The following is a 15,332-nucleotide window of genomic DNA, read 5'->3' on the forward strand; positions in this document are numbered from 1 at the left end:
AGAGAGAGAGAGAGAGAGAGAGAGAGAGAGAGAGAGAGAGAGAGAGAGAGAGAGAGAGAGAGAGAGATATATATATATATATATATATATATATATATATATATATATATAAATATATATATATATAAAGAGAGAGAGAGAGAGAGAGAGAGAGAGAGAGAGAGAGAGAGAGAGAGAGAGAGAGAGAGAGAGAGAGAGAGAAAGAGAAAGAGAGAGAGAGAGAGAGAGAGACCGAGATAAAGAAAGAGAGATAAAGAGATAGAGGAGAGAGCCAGCCCGGCAGCGTGGCACATATTAACGCCTCCCGGACTAACGAGGTCCTCACGCCAATGTAATTTGAGAAAAAGCTTCAGCCTGGCCCGCCGCCGCCGCCGCCGAGTCTGCCTCAGGGAACCCTCCGGCGCCTCTTTGTTGGTGTGGACGGGTAAGGGGGGGAGGGGGGTGATGGGGGTATAGGGGGATAGGTACTGTCGTGGGGGTTGGTACCTTACGAGGGGTGTGTGTGTGTGTGGTTGTGGTGTGTGGGGTTTGGTTGTCGCCTGGTTGGGGTGGTAGTGTTAGTTATGTAAACTCGGGGGAGGGGGAGGGGGAGGGGGAGGGGGAGGGATAGGTATACTGTGCTGAGGGTTGGTTACTGCTGGGATATGGTTGTGGTGGTTGTGGTGGTAATGTTAGTGGTAGTGAGGACGGTGGTAGTGGTTATAGTGGTGGTTATGGTGGTGTCAGTAGTCCCAGTTATGGTGGTGATAGAGGTTAAGATAGTGTTGGCAGTGATGATATAGTGATGATAGTGGCGTACCACCATTAGTGATGCTGGAGTTGCTACTAAGTTGAACTAATGACGATTATATTCATCCAAAAATGCAACAGGGTACTCGTTAAGTAATACGTGATATATATCTTATTGGACTCGTTCACATGTTGTGCAATTTGCAACATCCTTCCTATCTCAGACGTGAAGCTTACCTATTGTTTTAGCATTTCCTGATCACTGCGAAGTGAGGATGTCGGGTATTGTGATAGTGTTCGATCGTAGTTATGTTGTGGTACGCGTGGCTGTGATGATGCTGGAGTTGCTGCTGGTTGGAGATGATTTCGTTTGAAAGCGAAAGCTTAGAATGCGAGAAGGAAATAATTGCAAAATTATGAATATGAAGAAGAACGTTCAAGAACATTGATCATTATTAGATAATGACAAAGGGAATAATAATACTGATGATTCTAAAGGTAGTTATAGTTATGGAAAACAACAATAACAACAACGGTACTATAGAGAATAGACAATTACCAAACTTCTGATACAAAACACCTATTCATTTCCACTGTACCCAAATCACGTGACCATCCTACTTCTAAATAATCACCATTTATTTTTATTTTTTTCAATTTTACGCTAACACACAAAACGCCATCGCCAGACCGCGTACGTGAGCGAATTCTGAGTTGATAGCGAAACAAGAACTCCTTCGGGTGTTGGGAACACGCGAAGAGCGGCGCAGGTGGCGCGGAAGTGTGCCTTGGTCGAGTGCGCACGCGCGACGCGGCGAACGACTGTTGGCGAACCAAGAAGCTTTGGCAGTGTATTAGACGTCCATTCATACATACAAAAATGGCCAAACATTGACGCATATATATTTTCCTATATGCGTAATCAATCTATCCCTATGGGTGTGCACATACTGTCATGTACACATCACACACACACACATACACAAACACACACACACACGCGCGCGAGCGCAAGCAAGCGCGTACACACCCATTTTACATTCTTCTTTGATTAATACCCGTTATTAATATCTACTACTAACCATGAATCAGTTTGGGCCTAACCCCCCCAAAAAAAATGATAATAAATAAATAGAGGAATAAATAAAGAGAGAATGTAAAGAAAAAATTGCAAGAAAATGGTGCAAAGTAAATGAACTCAAAACCTCTCCCAAAAGCATATTAGACCAGCTTTTATGCATTTTTTTCTCCAGGCAAAAATTCTCCGCAATTTAAATATTAAAGTAAAACTAGTGGCAAATGAGGGGATAAGGACCACCTTCGGATGGCACGCAGCGTGAATTTCACCTTTAATGTTCCGGACGCAGAGGAGGAGTCGGCGATTTCGAACCCGAGAGGCGACGTCGGGGTGGGGGGTGGGGGAGTGGGGGTGGGGAAGGGGGCTGAGAATCGGGGGAGGGGAGGGAGGGTGCGAGATAAATACACTGTGGCGAGATTGGAGCGATCGCTAGACAAATACACCGATGGAATGAGAAAGATATTTGAGATAGACAAGGGCGTTAACTGACAGGTAGATAAATATATCTATAAAAAGCAAATAGATGGAATAGATAAACTAATGGCTGGGCTCGTGTAAACCAGTCAGAGAGAGAGAGGGAGAGAGGGAGAGAATGAGAGAGAGAGAGGGAGAGAGAGAGAGAGAGAGAGAGAGAGAGAGAGAGAGAGAGAGAGAGAGAGAGAGAAGAGAGGGAGAGAAAGAGAGAGAGAGAGGGAGAGAGAGAGAGAGAGAGAGAGAGAGAGAGAGAGAGAGAGAGAGAGAGAGAGAGAGAGAGAGAGAGAGAGAGTAACCACGATGACAAGGCAAATGCAAAGCGCCAATCACGGCAGCTCAACCCGGAATAAGAAAGGTGCGAGCGGGAAGGGGGAGAGGGGGGGGGGGTATGGGGGCATGGACCAGATTATATTTAGAAACGAGTAGGTCTAGGTAGCAAAAAAGGCAAATAAAAAACTATAAGAAATTACGAAATATAAGAAAATAGAGAGAAACATAAGAATATCCCAAAGTAAATCGCGAGACAGAGATAGAGAGAGATAGAGAGATAGATAGAGAGATAGATAGATAGATAGAGATAGAGATAGAGATAGAGATAGATAGATAGAGAGAGAGAGAGAGAGAGAGATAGATAGAGAGAGAGAGAGAGAGAGAGAGAGAGAGAGAGAGAGAGAGAGAGAGAGAGAGAGAAGGGTGAGAGAGAAAGAGAAAAAAAGAAAGAAAGAGAGAGAGAGAGAGAGAGAAAGAGAGAGAGAGAGAGAGAGAGAGAGAGAGAGAGAGAGGGAGAGAGAGAGAGGAGAGAGAGGAGGAGAGAGAGAGCAGGAGAGAGAGGAGAGAGAGAGAGAGAGAATGAAAGAGAGTAGAGAGAGCGAGAGAGAGAGAGAGAGAGAGGATGAGTGAGAGAGAGGAGGAGGGAGAGAGAGAGAGAGAGTGAGAGAAACCGAGAGGAGAGAGAGACGAGAGAGAGAGAGAGAGGAAGGAGAGAGGAGAGAACGAAAGAAAAAGGAGAGACGAGAGAGAAGAAAAAGGAAAGAAAAGAGAGAGAAGAGGAGAGGAGGACAGAGGAGAGAGAGAAGGAGAAAGAAAGGGAGAGAGAGAGAGAGAGAGAAGAGAGAGGACGAGATTGAAGGAGAGAGAGAGAGAAAGGAATAAGGGAAAGAGAGAGAGAGAGCGAGAGAGAGAAAAGATGAGGGAGAGAGGAAGAGAGAGAGAGAGAGAGAGGAGAAGAGGGGGAGAAGAGAGAGAGGTGGAGGGAGAAAGGACGAGAGGAGAGAGGGAGTGTGAGACGAGAGAGAGAGAGAGAAAGAGAGAGATGGAGAGAGAGAAGGCGAGTGTGGAGAGAGGCGGAGAGAGAGAGAGTAGAGGAGAGGAGTTGAGAGAGAGAGAGAAGGAGAGGCGAGTGGAGGAGAGGAGCTAGAGAGCAGGGCGAGCGTTGGAGAGAGAGCCAGAGAGGAGAGAGAGAGAGAGAGAGGAGAGAGAGAGATGAGAGAGATGAGAGAGAGAGAGCCACCAGAGGAGGTGCACGAGAGAAGACGGTCGGGAGCAGGGAGAGAGAGAGGCGGAGGAAAGAGAGTTAGAGAGAAGAATTGAGAGAGGAGAGAGAGAGAGAGAGAGAGAGAGAGAGGAGATGAGAATGAGAGAAAGAAGAGAGAGAGGAGAGAGAGGAAGAGAGAGAGAGAGAGAGAGAGAGATATGATGTGTGAGAGATGAGGAAGAGGAGAGAATAGAGAGAGGAGAGAGAACAGAGAGAGAGAGAGAGGAGAGAGAACAGAGAGATGGAGCAGAGAGAGCGAGAGAGAGAGAGATGATGAGACGAGAGGATGAGAGAGAAGATGGAGATGGATATGGAGAGAGACGAGAGAGAGAGAGGAGAGAGGAGAGATGGAGAGAGAGCGGAGAGAGCGAGAGAGAGAGAAAGAATAGAAAGAAAAGAGGAGAGGAGAGATGAGAGGAGGAGAGAGAGAGAGAGAGAGAGAGAGAGAGAGAGAGAGAGAGAGAGGAGAGAGATAGGAGAGGAGGATGAAGAGCGAGAGAGAGAGAAGGATGAGAGAGAAGACGAGAGAGAGAGAAGACGAAGAGACGGAATGAGAGAGGGAGGAGAGAGCGGAGGGGAGAGAGAGAGAGAGAGAGAGAGAGAGAGAGAGAGAGAGAGAGAGAGAGACCACGCAATGAAATAATATCTGCCACAGCGGGTAAGACAAGCATATAAATATGTTCAATAAAACCAGGACACCTTCCCGGCGAAAAACTAATAACGGAGAGCGGGCGATTCGCGAGGGCGCTCAGGGACAGGTCTCGTTTGTAGGGAAGAAACAGAAAAATGCGCCAGGGACCATTTCAGGGCCGGCTACCGGGCTGGGGGGAGAGGGGAGGGAGGAACGGGGGGGGGGACGGGCAGAAGGGAGGGAGGGAGGGACGGGAAGGGGGATAAGGGAAAGCGTGCGGGAAAGGCAGCGTTGAAAACATAAAAAAAAAAAAAAAGCGTTGCGGGGGGTGTAGTGGTGGTATAGAAAGGGTCGTGGCGAGGTAAGAAGTTAAGCAATGGTATGAGTGCTGTTTTTTGTGGGCTTAGTCAGACCATAATGGGGGAGGTAAGGTGGTGGAGGTGTTGTATAATTAAGGAGGTTAAGCTGGGTAAATGGGGGAGGTATAGGGGTAATTTAATATAGGGAGGGGAGAGGTAAGGGGAGGGGAGGTAAGTAAGGGGGTAATAAGGTTATAAAAGGTAAGGGGTTTATAAGAGGTAAAGTGGGTTTGCACGTGGAGAGGTTAAGGGTTTAATTGGTAAAGTTGGTTTGGTAAAGTAAGGGGTTAAGTTAATGGGGAGGTTTTAAGTAAGGGGAGGTGTAAAAGTGGGTTGTGGATGTAGTATAATAAGTTTTAATGGTTTTTTAAATTTAAAATTGGGTTGTGTGATAAAAGTGAAACATAAAAGTTGTGTAAGTATAAAAAAAAATGGGAGGGGTCGTTGGGGGAAGGTTAAGGAGGGGGGTGTTTAAGTGGGTTTTTTGTTGTGAAAATGTGAATTAATAAAGTGGGTTGTTGTGAATATTTTGTTGTTGGTGGTGTTAGATAAAAATGTACGTAAATCAATTAATTAAATACTAATAAAAGGGTTAAGAAAAAAAAAATAAAAATTAAGGTGGAAGAATTTTACGTGGAAATTTTAGTGGGTTGGGGTTAATAAAAAAGTGGGTATTGTGATTTTAGGGTTACAAAAAAATTTTAAAAAAGTGAGGCGGTTTTGTGATTTGTGTTGAGATGATTTTTTGTAAAATAATTAAATAAACGTGGAGGTTAGTGATGGTTGTCTTTTTGAAGGGGGTTTTATTTAATTGGTTTTGTTGGTTGTGTTTTGTGACTGGGGAGATGGTTTGTGATAGAGGGAATATGATTTTAGAGACGTGAATGATAGTTTATTGTTGATAGAGGAGTGAAAAAGGGGAGAGTGGGATTGATAGAGAAGTGAAGGAGAGTGGAGTTGAAATAGAGAGTGGATTTTAGGTGTGATTTAGAGAGAGGATGGCTTTGTGTTTTGTGGATGTGTCCTGTGAGATATATTAATTTTAGGTTTGTTTGGGTTGTTGTGTGATAGTATTTATTTTTGTTTTTACAGTGGCTGCATCGGAAACGTGCTAGGTTAGACAGCGAGTCACACTGAAGATGTATCTAGGACTAGTCTAGCGTCAGAGGAGCGTCGGAGAGAGGGAGTACGAGAGGAGATGAGAGATATGGAGGAGAGAGAGCGCAGAGAGATAGCTCGTTGTGAGTAGCGCGAGAGTGGAGACGAGCGATAGTATTATGTGAGATCATCCGATAATCGTAAGAGCTCGCGTGATGGAGCGACGCGATGAGTGGGAGAATAGAAGGGTGCGTAGGAGATAGAGAGGAGCGAGAGGATGGAAGAGAGGCTAGGAGAGAAGATGGGGGGTAGATTTGGAGAGAGATAGGAGAGAATGGAGAGAATATAGGAGCGATGGATAGAGAAGAGAGAGAGAGAGAGGAGAGAATGGGGAGGGAGGATGGAAGAGAGAGGAAGAGAGATGGAGGAGATGGGAGAAGAGTAGAGACAGAGGGGAGAGCTGGATATGAGGGAGAGGAGATAGAGATATGGGGATTGGGGAGTGGATGAAGAGAGAGATGGGGAGAGATATGAGATATGGAAGAGAGAGAGAGACGAGAGGGAGTGAGAGAAGGAGAGATGAGAGTGGGGAGTGAGACGAGTAGAGTGGGGGGAGAGCCATAGAGGAGAGAATAGAAGAGAGAGATATAGTGGTAGAGACTGAGAGAGAGCGTGGAATGGAGGAGATGGGAGAGATAGAGATAGAAGAGCGAGAGCGAGAAGAAGATAGGGAAGAGGATGGATGAGGAGATGGATAGGTTTAGATGAAGAGAGAAGGAGATAGAGGGAGAGAGAGGAGAGATGGATAGAGAAGGAGAGGGAGGAGAGTTATGGATGGAAGAGAGGAGAAATACAGAGGGTTGAAGAGGAGAGAGATTAGATATGTGGAGATAGAGATTGGATAGAAGAGAGGATGGAAGGAGATGGATGGAGAATGGAATTGGTGGAGAGAGGGTGGAGAGATGGGAGAGATGGATATTATGAGAGAGAGAGATAGAGATAGAGAGATGAGAGAGAACGAGAGATTAGAAGATGGTACCGCAGAGAGCCCCTCACCACCTCCATCAACACCAGAGAGAGAGGAGGAGAGAGGGAGAGAGTTATAGATGAGGATGGATATATAGAGAGAGTGGGGTTGAGAGAGGGAGGATGAGAGATATTGTGATGGATGAGAGAGAAGATTGGGGAGATGAGGAGAGAGATAAGAGCTTAGAGATGGATAGATTGGATATATAATGGGAGATGGAATTGGACGAGAGAAAGGAGAGATTGAGAGGAGAGTATAGAGAGAGGCGAGAGAGATCTTGGGGGGAGGAGAGATAGAGATGGAGAGAAGAGAGGATATGAGGAGAGATTAGGAGAGATTGGATTGGTTGAGATGGACGAAGAGAGAGAGCAGGGGAGGGGAGAACGAGAATGGGATGGATATGAGAGTGAGATGAGAGATGGATATATGATGAGATAGGGAGGAGAGATAGAGAGAGAGAATTGGACAGAGAGAGATGAGGAGTGATGGAATGGGAGGAAGAGAGATAGAGAGAGAGATAGAGATAGAAGAGGAGAGAGATGGTGGAGGAGCGTGATAAGATAGGAGAAGGAGAGGAGAGAGAGATGGACGAGAAGATGTATATTGATAGAGGAGAGCGAGAGGGAGAAGAGGAGGAGAGATGGTGGATGAGAGGGAGTGACTCTGAGAGGAAGATGAGATTATGATGAGGAGAGTTAGAGATTTGGGAGGAGGAGAGATGAGGAGGAGGAGATGGATGTGGATTTATATAGAGGATAGAGATGAGGGAGATAGAAGGAGAGGGAGAGAAGGATGGGAAATGAGAGAGAGAATGAGGGGAGAGATGAGAGGAGGGGGAAGAGAAGGAGAGGAGAGAGGAAGAGAAGATAGAGGAGGAGAAGAGATAGAAGGGAAGAGGGAGATGTGGTGGATAGGAGGGTGGGGGAAGAGAAGGAGAGAGATGAGGAGAGAGTTGAGATAAGGGAGAGATGAGGAAGAGAGAGAGAGAGGTGAGGAGCGAGGATAGGGAGAAGAGAGGAGAGAGAGATAGATTGATGAGAGAGAAATGAGATGGAATTGGGAGAGATGGGAGGAGATAGATGAGGGAGAGTTGGACTGAGAGATAGCGGAGGAGAGATGGGGAGCGAATGAGGAGAGAAGATGAGAGAAGAGAGCAGAGAGATGAGGATAGCGCTGGATTATGGGATAGAGAGGCGATTTAAGTCGATAGAGAGATATGGAGGAGAGATAGAGATGTATAGAGAGATGAGATGGAGGAGAGATGGAGAGAAAGGAGAGATATGGAATATATATGGAGATGGAGAGATGCGAAGAGAATGGATATATATGGGAAGAGATATGAGCGATGAGGAGAGGAGAGATGGAATATTTTTGGGAAAATGAGGAGAGAGAATGAGAGGCGCGCCCATGGAATGAGGAGATTTTGGAGAGATAATTATTGGCATGAGCGGAGATGGATATATGGAGATTATGCTGGATTATATTCTATATCTATATAAAAAATTAATCTATATATATATAAATATATATATATATATAGAGAAGAGGAGGCGACAGAGGCGAGAGGAGAGGAGAGGAAGAGAGAGAGAGAGAGAGATAGTAAGAGGAGGAGAGCGAGAAGAGAGAGGAGAGGAAGATGAAAGGAAGATGAAGAGGAAGAAGGGAGCGAAGAAGGACAGGGGGGGAGAGGAAAGAAGAGGAGAGGAAGGAGAGAGAAGGCGAAGAGAGGGAAAGAGAAGGAGAGGAGAGGAAGAGAAGAAAAGAAAGAAAGGAGGAAAGATGGAAAGAGACACGAGGAGAGGAAAGAGGAGAGCGAGAGAGAGAGAGAGAGAGAGAGGAAGTAGGAGGAGAGAGAGAGAGGAGGAGAGGAAGAGAGGAGATGAGAGAAAAGAGGAGGTGGGGGAGAAAAAGAGAGAAAGGAGAGGAGAGTGAATGAGAGAGAGAGAGAGAGAGGAGATGAGGACGAGCAAAGAGAGAAGGAAAGAAAAGAGAGAAAGAAGAAGGTAGAGAGAGACTGGAGAGAAGAGAGAGGGAACGAGGAGAGAGAGAGAGAGAGGGGAGGAGAGAGTGAGAGAGAGAGAGAGAGGAGGGGAGAGGTGAAACGGTGAGAAGGGGGAGATGGGGGTGAAGAGAGGAGAGAGAGAGAGAGAGCGGTGAGGAGAGAGGTATGAGAGGAGAGCGAGAGAGTGCGGAATATGAGAGAGAGGAGAGAGAGAGAGGAAACAGACGGAGTATTGTGAGGCAGAGAATAGCCATGGAGGAGGAGATGGGTTGTGATTGTTGAGAGAGAGAGAGAGAGAACGGAGAGAGAGGAAGAGGAGAAGGAGAAGAGAGAGAGGATGAGAGAGTGGAGGAGAGAAGAGAGGAGAGAAGCTGAGAAGAGAGAGGAGGAGAGAGAGGAGAGGTGAGATGAGAGAGAGAGTAGAAGATGAGAGATGAGAGAGAGGAGTGCAGAGACAGTTGACGATGAAAGAGACGGAGGAGAAGACTTGTCGGATGAAGAGAGAGAATAAAATAGAAGCTAAAGAACGAATATAGTAAAGGACCTGAGAACCGGGAAGCAGGATACGCCAGAGGTTCCGCTACACATGAAACAGTTTTAAAGCAGGAGTCTCCTCCAACACCTCCCCTTCGCCTTGTTCACTGTAGAAATATCAATAACCCGAAAATCGCCTCCTAAGAACACTTCTTTCCCTTCACCTAATATTGAATTTTCTTCCATGACACTTGCATCTTTGAAAAGGTGCGTGTGTCTGACAGTGATACATCTCTTCTAACGTTTTATCTTATTACGTTTTAACAATCTCTGAAAACAAGCATAATATCATATACATACTCGGATAAATATGTATTCAGTATACTCAGCGTTGTAAGTGGCCATAGTGTGTGTTCGAGCGTGAGCCACCATAAAGAGTGAGGGCTTATTACTGTCACCCAGCAACTCCCGAAGTTAAGAGAGACTCAAACACAAGCTCCCCCACCCCTCCCCCACCCTCCTCACCCGCACGCCTACCCCCACCCCCACCCCCGTCGGAATGGCCCCGTCTTCACTGTTCCTCTCTCTCTCTGTGCTACAGTGCCACCCGGAGACCAGATGCTGTGCACTTCCAACTGTTCGCTGACACACTGCCTGGCATTGGTTGTGAGTAGAGGGTTTTGGAAAAGGGGAAAGGGAATGTGAGACGGTAGTGGTGGAATGGGGTGGATATGAAAGGATAGTGACTCTTAAAGTGTGAGGGGGAAGGCTAATTGTTTCGCCAAACCCTTCTATGTAGCGGCTTTGTTCACCTTTTACACAGATATAAATGTTTTATGTCTGTGATGCTGATATATATACATGCATGCATACATACATACAATGTACGCCTAAGGGATAACATACATACATACATACATACATAGCATAACATACTAAATAGAACTGAGCTTACATACATAACAGAGTACGATTATACATACCCCATACATACATACATATATAATGAATACATGTTGTAGACATACATACAGATACATAACGAGGTACCATCTACGATGGCACACACACAAAACATCACACACAGCACCCAGTGAGAACACATTACACACACCACAATATACATACATACATGCATAAAATGCATCTGCTCTACTCCCTCTCCTCTCTCTTTCTCTCTGCTCTGACGTCTCCTCTTTCTCTCTCTCTCTCATCTCTCTCCTCTCGTGTCTCTCTCTCTCTACTCTGCTCTGGTATTTGTGACTCTCTCTCTCTATTTTATTCTCGTGCTCTCTCTCTCTCTACTCTTCTCTCTTCATCCTCTCATGTGTGTTGTATCTCTTCTTTATCTAGTATATAATATATATATATATAATATATATAATAATATATAATATATGTATTCATATATTTAATATATTATATATATACACATGGAGTAGTACATACACACACAACACACACACCACCACAACACACATATTATGATGGATGTGGGTGTGTGTGTGTGTGTGTGTGTAGTATGAGTGTGTATGTGTGTGTGTGTGTTGTGTTGTGTAGTGTTGTTGTGATGTGTAGTGTGTGTGTGTGTGTGTGTGTGTGTGTGTGTGTGTGTGTCTACAGATATATAAATATCCCAGACATACGTATTACGTGCGTATGTGAGTATTATTAGATAGCTAGCGAACGGAACTGAAAAGCGGGTCGCTCACCGTCCGCGAGGCAGGTGCTGTGAATGGAAGATGCTCCTGGAGTGAGACGCCTCTGGTATTTTCCCAGGGATTTGCTCCTGAGTATTAAAACCTCTTACTAGGAATATTACTCAAATGGAATAGATAAATAGTTACACAAATATTGAAGTATATGTTCTTTCTCTCTTTAACTTCCCTTCGTCTCTTTTTTTTCCTTCGCACTCGTTTCGTATTGACGAATCATGTTCATTCGAATTTCTCTGCGCATCAACTGACTCCCTGTCATCCTCTTCCCAAGACCCGAGTGACAGAAAAGGAAGAAAGAAAATGCTAAGTAATTTGAGGATTCTTCTGTGGTCTGTTTAATGCCTCGGCATTTTTGCGCCGAAGGAACCGTTACAGGGAAAATGAGACTGGAAAATTGGGCATTTTTGGGCATTCTCATTCATCTGGTGACGCTGGAGATTTCATGGCTTAGGCGAAGAGACTGTTTCTGGTCTAAACTTTTTACATTTCAGTGACCGATCCTTTTTTCGAAAAGGAAAAGTTTGGAAGTGATATTTGATGATATGAATCAAGAATAGAGCGACGTTGTGTCTGGGTAGCTTCTTAACATTTGAATAGAAACTTTAGGAAAGGGCACCGGAATATGAGTTTACTTAGGCACGTGTCCATGTGTGTAAATATGAATAAACTGAACACTGAACGCCAACACGAAGAAACAGGCAACCGATACAGTAATCCCTTACATTGGGCGATGACATGTAAATCCGAGTGAGAGGGTGGCCCCAGCGCCTCGTCACCGCCGTAATTTCGGTTTCATTCAGCCCTATTTTTTCCCCCCGTCTCGGTGTCGAGAGGCGAAGGGGGAAGGAGGAACTTGACGCCCCGTGTGAGGCAGGCGGGGATTCCTGACAGGTGAAGGGAGGGTGACTGGCCAACGGGAAGAGCCGAGACAGAAACGCGTATTTAGGTATCGTCTAATACGGTTATAATCGCCCGAAGGGGATTCCTTTGTTTCCCCGCTTCGAGATGCTGGGTTGTGTCGTTCTAAAAAACCTTTAGCTTGATTTTTTCCGCCGTTGACAACATTGGTCGTTGAAGAATTCAGTCCTCTGCAATATGGATGGCACCAAAAGAAAATTTATGGCAGATATCCGTTGGAAAAACTGAAGAAGAAACATTCCGTTAGGGATCCCCAGCGTTTCACCAACCGCCAGCCCCTGCAGGGTCGAGCAGCCGAGGTGCGCCGCAAAAATGTCTAGTCGCAATCAGATCACAGCTAACCCGAAATCCGAATGGGATTTTCCAACCAGTCCGTCTTGAAACGACCCCCGTATCCTTGCCCTTATCACCCCCGCCAAGAATAAAAACTAGGAGCCCCCACGCGAACGGCTGCATGAGCTCGTAGCGAACGGCGAAGTCCCGTTCGTTGGCTACACTGCTCGCGGCCTGGCCAATGAACCTCGCGAGAGTTGGCTCGCGCGGGAAACAGGGATGGCGCGCTGATGGACAGGTGGGGCTAAATGCCTACGCTTGGGTACGTGGAACAAAACTGCGCACGCTCATACATATGCCGACACCTTCATTAGGAGGCCGTGATGATGATGAATGGCAATGAATGGAGCGAATCCGCGCCGTGCAGAGCGACGGAGTGAGAAAGAGCGGGAGACTGAGAGGGAGGATGAGCCCTGAGAAACGTGTAGTGACAGATGGAGAGAGAGAGCAGGGAGCATAGAATCGATGCGCGCTAGGAGTGAGGAAGGAAAGCGGATTGTCTGTGGTCCAGACTGGGGAACATTGACGAGGCAGGTGCAGGTATGCAGAATTTTAAAGGCGCCGGAGTATAATACTACACTACAACTCAGTGATGAAAAGGGGCGGATGCGGACAAGCGTATTTACAATAGTTTGCGCTCGGGATTATTTGAATTCCATTAAGGGAAACGCCGAAGAGAAAAAAGATCGCCGCGCTGGAAGCCTCGTGCTGGCCGGAAGATGTCTGTTCGCACGTGCAAAAACTCTGCACAAGCGAATAGGAAAAGTTTGCGGCGCGAGTACGGACGGTCTTCTCGCCGTAAGTAACGCGTCGACGCTGATTTAGTATTCGGCACCATAGAGTCCATCTTTTAAAACATGAAAAGAAATATATATATTATATTATAATATATATATATATCTATATATATATATATAGTAAAATACATACCTATATTATACCTATGAATATGTATTATAGTTTAATATATATGAGGTATATATATATATATATATATGTATATAGAGAGTGAGTGAGGGAGCGAGAGAATAGAGAGGAGAGAGGGAGAGGGAGTAGAGAGAGGGAGGAGAGAGAGAGAGAGAGAAGGAGGGGAGGAGGGGGTGAGAGAGAGAGAGAGAAGATAGAGAGATAGATACATAGATTGATATATACATACATACACATACACACCCACACACACACACACTCACACTCACACATATATTATATATATATATATATATATTATATATCTGAATATTAAATTATGTATTATATTTATTACATACATACTTACATAAATATATTTATATATATATATATATATATATATATATATATATATATTTATATATGTATATATATATGTTATACACACACATATACATAGATATACATACGTTTTTTTACATAATACATACATATATATAATATATATATATATCTATGTATAAATATTTATATATATATATATATTATTAATGTGGTGTTGTGTGTGTGTGTGTGTATCTATATATATGTATATATATATATATATATATATGTATATATATATATATATATGTATATATGTATAACACACATGTATATACATATATATACACACTTACACACGCATATTTATATACATATATCTATCTATCTATCTATCTATACATAATATATACGTATATAGGTGGATAGGTAGATAGAAAGGTAGATAGATAGATCTGTAAAGTGAATTTCAGAATTTACGAGGAAATAAAGCTGGTACTCGACAGAGGAGAAATAACCTTAAGATATTTCACCCTGTATGGGCTGCAGGAAACTGTTGCTCGCGCCCGGCTGTGCTGATGGAGAAACAAATCAAGTGTAAGCTCGCAAGGGCATTGTGGGAGTATGGAAAGACCCGAGCGGTCGAGTTGCAAATAAAGGCGGGAGGGTTGGCAAGTCTGCTTCAAGAGAGGCAAGGGAAATGGCGGAAGTATTAAAAAAAAATGTTTGCGGAAACTTAAACGCTCAGAGAAAAGGGAGGGTGAGTGACAGAGAGTGATAGACAAATACATGGATAGATAGGCAAAGAGTGAAGGATAGAGAGTAATGGATAGATAAATTGAGTGACCAAGCGAGCGAGCGAGAGAGAGAGAGTGAGGGAGAGAGAGAGAGAGAGAGAGAGAGAGAGAGAGAGAGAGAGAGAGAGAGAGAGAGAGAGAGAGAGAGAGAGAGAGAGAGAGAGAGAGAGAGAGAGAGAGAGAGAGAGAGAGAGAGAGAGAGAGAGAGAGAGAGAGAGAGAGAGAGAGAGAGAGAGAGAGAGAGAGAGAGAGAGAGAGAGAGGGAGAGAAAGAGAGAGGAGTTAAACATTCCAAAAGCCGTTAATGCTTAAACGGTAGACAAATTGATGAAAATTATTCCTCAAAGAGAGTTGTTTAGTCACTATAATTCACAGAGGATCAGGTCATTCCCGACGGCCTACCATCCACGTGTGCAGGTCAGATCAGGGCAGAAAGGAAGGTTCTCACATGGATTTGGACGAGGTAGACGGCTGGTTGGAGCAGGTGGCAGGCAAGGGAAACGCAACCGCAGTAAAACCATCTAGAGAGGAAGTATGCTATACTGCCGTTTGGAATATACGGAGAGGAGTGAAAATCATTAGTAAGTGTCAATTAAAACACTGTAATATGCCGAAAGTAGGGGAGTTAATGAGCTCTCGCTTTAAGACGCCGGAAGCAAGGCATGTATGTGTCTTGAGAGGGGAGTTTCGGTTGGTAGGACTCATTATTAAGAACTTAAGAGAATATCTTAAATCGCGTTATAACCCTACAAAACAGAGCGGGAAAAGGACATCAATAATAATGCCAAACAACCAGACACCGAATAGGTAGTCATGTTAACCCTCCTCAAAGTCCCAGGAAATAATCTAGCGGCGACTTGCCACAGCACGGGATGAAAATTGTTCTGACCGTGTTAAAGTACCAAAAAAAAAAAAAAGGGTCCCCAGG

This window comes from Penaeus japonicus, unplaced genomic scaffold, assembly GCF_977035675.1.
Source record: "Penaeus japonicus unplaced genomic scaffold, GWHDUDI00000001_assembly GWHDUDI00000001, whole genome shotgun sequence".
Classification (NCBI taxonomy): Eukaryota; Metazoa; Arthropoda; class Malacostraca; order Decapoda; family Penaeidae; genus Penaeus; species Penaeus japonicus.